The sequence below is a fragment of the Tamandua tetradactyla genome, chromosome 5 (genome assembly GCF_023851605.1).
Source record: "Tamandua tetradactyla isolate mTamTet1 chromosome 5, mTamTet1.pri, whole genome shotgun sequence".
In the NCBI taxonomy this organism is placed as follows: domain Eukaryota; kingdom Metazoa; phylum Chordata; class Mammalia; order Pilosa; family Myrmecophagidae; genus Tamandua; species Tamandua tetradactyla.
This window is the reverse complement of record NC_135331.1, coordinates 55,349,596-55,355,595: the sequence shown is the minus strand read 5'-3', so window position 1 is coordinate 55,355,595 and position 6,000 is coordinate 55,349,596.

Sequence of the window (6,000 nt, the reverse complement as noted above, 5' to 3'; positions counted from 1 at the left end):
GGAACAGAATCATAAAATTGGTGACAAGGAAATCTAGTGAAACATATGTAGATAACCCTCTCATAATAGGCACAAACTGTGAAGATAATTGTGTCCCATATGAATCCATATCAAAAAATGTATACCTACTGTAAAGGAGGCTCTTAGTAATCAGCTGGACAAAATTATGTGCTGTATAGATGTCAGTCACTCTTTCCTCAATCATCCCAGTGTTGACTTGAAGGGCCCATGAACAAACTGGCCATGGTGGCAGGGATAGACAATATGCACAGGCTCAACAACATGGACTTCCCCTAGAAACTTCATTCGTCTAATGCTACTGCTGAGTGACTTATATAAACCCAGATATGGCACCACTATCTGGAGATACAGACAACCATTGAACTCTTTTTGTCATAAAGGGGTATAGATTTTGTTCTCACTGCAGTAGACTCATGTTCTGGATATGGATTTGCATTCCATGCCACAACATCCATGGACTCATATTCTCCACAACATTGCTCTGATCAAGAAACTTATTTCACAGAGAAAGGATGTGCAGCAATAAGCTCATGCTCATGACATAATACGACTAACCAAAAGCAAAATAGAATACTGAACACTCAGTTACGACAATGGTTGGAGCTCAACACTTGCAAAAGAGGTTCCGACTTACAGGAAAAAGTATATGCTTTGGATCACAAGCTATTATTTGGTCCTATCTATAACTAGAATATGTGAATCCAGGAATCAAGAAGTGGAAATGGGAGTGGATTTTTTCTTTATGCATTTATAATCACTCTAAAAAATTTTCTTCCTATCCCAGCCACCTTGAATTCTGCTAGGTTGGAGGTCTTAGTTCCAAAAGGGGGAATGCTTCAATCAGGAGACACAACAATGGTTCCATTCAATTGGAAAATGAGACTTAAATTTGGTTTTTTGTGGGTCCCCTGTCACTGAGCCAACAAACAGAAGAGGTTATTTTACTGGCTGGAGTAATTGAACCCAATTACTAAGGGGAAGTTAAGATGCTGCTACACAATGAGGGCAACGAGAGCTATTTCTGGAGCAGAGGGGACTCTTCGAGATTCCTATTAGTACTTACAAGCACAGCAGTAAAGGTCAATGCAAAAATATAGCAATAACAAAACAGCAGAACAATTGAGGACTCAGACTCTTAAGGAATATAGGTCTGAGTCACTCCATCAGGTAAATTAACCTAACTATCTGGGGTTCTGTACGACAGAGGAAATATGGAGAGGGAAATGTTCTAGTTTGCTAGCTGCCAGAATGCAACACACCAGAGATGGATTGGCTTTCAATAAAAGGGAATTTATTTAGTTAACATATAGTTCTTCAGAGGAAAGACAGCTAACTTTCAACTGGGGTTCTTTCTTATGTGAGAAGGCACAAGGCGATCTCTGATGACCTTCTCTCTAGGCTTCTGGGTTCCAACAACTTTCCCCAGGGCGATTTCTTCCTGCATCTCCAAAGGCCTGGGCTGAGCTGCAAGTGCTAAGATGAGGTATGCTAAACTGCTTGAGCTGTGCTACATTGAGCTCTCTCATTTAAGCATCTAGCCAATGAAATCAAACATCATTCATTGCAGCAGACATGCCCCCTATCCAACTGCAGATGTAATCAGCAACAGATGAGGTTCACATGCCATTGGCTCATGTCCACAGCAAAAGAACTAGGCACCTTCACCAGCCAAGTTGATACTTGAATCTAGCTACTGTAGGAAGTAAAAGAAGGAAGTCATTAATCTCAATTACAGTCCTGAATTGGTATTCAAGAAACCAGGTCTGTCATGGCTTTGCATAATTTCTTTTTGCTTGCTTTGTGTATGTTTTGTTTGTATAGGCTAACCATGTTCTTCCACCCCCTTTCATTTAATTTAAATACAAGTTGTTGGAAGTTAACTTTGCAATTTTGTTTAAAGGAAACAAAATATTGTTTGGGTCTATGAGAGAATTTAATGAATAATTAATACATCCAGTGATGCATACAATGACTGTTGGGATTGTGCATGTCCTCACTTTGGGGACAGGATGAAAACTTCTTCACTTATATAAAGATGTAGACTTGAAGCAAGTTCCAAAGTGTGGCACCTTCAAGGATGGACCCCATCAAACTCTGCCAGCACAGCATCTCAGTGATCTCTCTACCCTCCAGGTAACCATATCTATGCTTCTCTAATGAGGTTATTACCTCAGCTCTGGGACAAGGCAGGAAATGTCCTGTGGTTCTGTATCTCATCCACAGATGTAGTTCTTATATTTGCTATTCCTGTATTCTTTAGAACTCTCTGTGCTTCTTATTAACTGTTTTACTTTCCTAGACTACTCAAGCAAATGCCATAAAATGGGTTATGTTAAACAATGGGAAATTATTTGCACATCATTTTGAGAGAGAGAGAAAGTCCTAATCAGGCATCTCAGGGTGATTCTTTCTCCTCAACGACTATGGTGTTCTGAGCCTGGCTGATGGAGATCCTTCATCCTTAGCTTGTCATATGGCAAAGCACATGGCAATGTCTTCTCTGTGGCTTTTTTTCTGTCTGAGTTTTGTTTTGCCTGTAAAGGACACCAGTAATAGGATTAAAGTCCATCTTGGTTGAGGTGGGCCATACCTTAACTGAAGTAACCTCACCAAAAAGACCTATTTACACAGGGAATCAAGCTGATATTTTCACACTGATACTCATAGGGCATTACTCAAAATTTTCAGAAGATGAAAGCAACTTAAGTGTCCATCAACTAATGAATGCATAAACAAAATGTGTAATATGCATACAATAGTATATTATTCAGCCATAAAAAAAAAAATAAAGTGAAGTGGGGCAAGATGGTGGCATAGGCCCCTTCGGGGAATGGTGAGAATGGGGAGAAATTCAACTTCCCCAAGTTGAATTCTTGATATTCTCACAAGCAGTGTGGACAACCAAAGCTATAGGCTGAGCCCCCAGTCTTGGAGTTTGTTCATATGAAACTTAATCCCACAAAGGATAGGTCAAGTCTACTTAAAATTTAGACCTAACAGTCACCCCCAAGAGAGCCTCTTTTGTTGCTCAGATGTGGCCTCTCTCTCCAGCCAACATGATGAGCAGTCTCACCACCCTCCCCCCCTCTACGTGAGACATGACTCCCAGGAGTGTGGACCTTCCTGGCAACATGGGACAGAAATCCTAGAATGAGCTAAGACTCAGCATCAAGGGATTGAGAAAAACCCTAGAATGAGCTGAGACTCAGCATCAAGGGATTGAGAAAACCTTCTCGACCAAAAGAGGGAAGAGTGAAATGAGACAAAGTGGCAATGGCTGAGAGATTCCAAACAGAGTCAAGAGGTTATCCTGGAAGTTATTTTTACACATTAAGTAGATATCATCTTGTTATTCAAGATGCAGCAGAGAGGCTGGAGGGAACTGCCTGAAAATGTAGAGCTTTGTTCCAGTAGCAATGTTTCTTGAGGATGATTGAACAATGATATAGCTGTCACAATGTGACTGTGTGCTTGTGAAAACCTTGTGTCTGATGCTCCTTTTATCTACCTTGTCAACAAAGGAGTAGAACATATGGAATAAAAATAAATAATAGGGGGAACAAAAAAAGAGATGGTGGCATAGGGCTTTGTGGGATTTGGTTCATCCTATGGGATGGCTGGTAATTAACCAGGAATTGTCTGGAACAACTGTTTGGGGTACTTCTATGACCAAATGCACATTATACACCAGCCTGGAATGAGTTGACGGGTCAAGTATTATGCTCTGTGGATGCCAGTGCCCCTTCCCCACTTGTATGGTAGGCTGAATTGGGTCTTTCCTCAATGGAAACAGAAGCCCTTTCAACTAGAAACAAGGGGCAGAGAGCACAGCCAAGCTCCAATTGCAGATTTGATTAACAAATCCAGATTGCTGAATACCAGCACAGATAAATCTACAACTCAAACAAGAAACCTGGCAATCTATATTAGTCAATCCTCCAGTGGAGAGGTGGCAGGACTGATGAGAAGAAAAGAAAAAGCAATGGAGATTTGCTGGAACTGGCTGAGCTCAGAATACTGGAAAAGGACTGTGGGCCAAGAAGAGGGACACATAGAGCCGGGTATCAACTTCAGCCCTTGATTGATGAACCCAGGAGCTGGGGAATGACTCTGGAAACAGATTTTTTCTTCTTTTTCTCTCTCTTTTATTTTTAACAGCTAATTAAGGAAAGCAGAAGTCATTACCAGTTTTTAGGCCTGCCACAGGCAAGGATGAAATTAAGGAATAACTGAGAGACAAAGTAACTAATCAAGTGGAAGAGATAGTTTCCTAAACCACTTATCTTCCACAAGAAAAGGAGGGGCAGGTCCCAGCACAAGTGGCAGCTCTCATACAGAGAATGAGATATCAACCACAGTTTTAATCTACAAAAGCTGAGCCCACTCTGTTTCAAATACTCTCCAGGCAGAAGGGGAGAGGGGGTTGCACGAGAGTCCTATAACTTTTCCAGCCTGCAAGGAACAGGGGGCTGAAGAGTGACTCCTACACCTTCCAAATCCCCCAGCCCTCCCATCCCAGGCAAATAAAGTGAGGGAGCAAGGCCTAGTGACAGTTATTTAGAGAATTCAGATCCCAGGAGATGATAAAAAGTTTAAGCCTGCCTTCAGCCTCAGCCTCAGCGTCTGTCACAACCATGCCCCTGGCAGGGACAGGCCCTGTTGAGAAATCAAGCAGCATACCATTTTATGCCTGTGGGGAGCAGTAGGCTGGCAAGTGGTATCTGTTGGACAGGACAGGAAAAACATAGAGTTAAGAGGCTTCACAGGAAAGACCAGAACCCTGCTGGGTCTCATCCCCAGGGAAATTTGATACTCAGACCCACTTTGTGAGTCCTGAGCCTTTCTTGCCTGAGAAAATCTGACTGGAGTCAATCTTATCTGGGGAGGCCCTATTCTCAGAGCCAGACCTCCAAGTAAAAGTTACTAGAGGTAACATAAGGAGTGTTTAAAACATAGAGGCAGGGTGGGCAATAGTGGCTCAGTGGCAGAGTTCTCACCTGCCATGCCAGAAACCCAGGTTCAGTTCCCAGTGCCTGCCCATGTTAAAAAAAAAAAAAACATAAAGAGGCAAAGAAAAACAAAACAAACAACAAATAAACATCCTGGAGGAGAAAGAGGGAAGAGAGAGCTTTTTCCTTGGGATTGAGCAAATGCACACAATAAAAGAACAATCTCAAAAACTTCCATATAGGCAGAGCAAGAATAAAAAAAAATAAGAAATGAAAAATCCTGATCAGTTAAGCAAAGGCTATGCTAAAGGTCTAGAATGGACTGAACTGAATGTTAAAGAGCAGTAAGAGAGCAAAGCCAACCAACACCAAAACCTTGGCAAAAAAAAGAAAACGACCTCCAAAATAAACTAATCAAAAAAACCAAATGCCTAAACACCAGGAACAAATCATGAGTCATACTAGGAGGCATAAAGCTATGGCCCAGTCAAAGGAAAACACTAACACTTCAAATGAGATGCAGGAGATGAAACAACTAATCAATGATGTTCAAGCAAATCTTCTAGATCAAATCAATGAGTTGAAGAAAAATGTGGCAAAAGAGATGAAGGATACAAAGAAGACACTGGGTGACCATAAAGAAGAACTCAAAAGTTTGCAAAAACAAATGTCACAACTTATGGGAATGAAAGACACAATAAAAAAGATGAAAAACAAAATGAAACATGCAAAAACAGATTTGAAGAGCTAAAAGAAAGTATTAGTAAATTAGAGGACAGAGCATCTGAAATCTTACACACAAAAGAACAGATGGGGAAAGAAATGAAGAACATGAGCATGTTCTTAGGGAACTGAATGACAACATGAAGCATGCAAATATACGGTTATGGATGTCCCAGAAGGAGAAGAGAAAGGAAAGAGGAAGAAAGAATAATGGAGGAAATAATCACTGAAAATTTCCCAACTTTTATGAAAAACATAAAATTACAAGTCCAAGAAATGCAGCATTTCTCAAAGAAAATAGATCTGA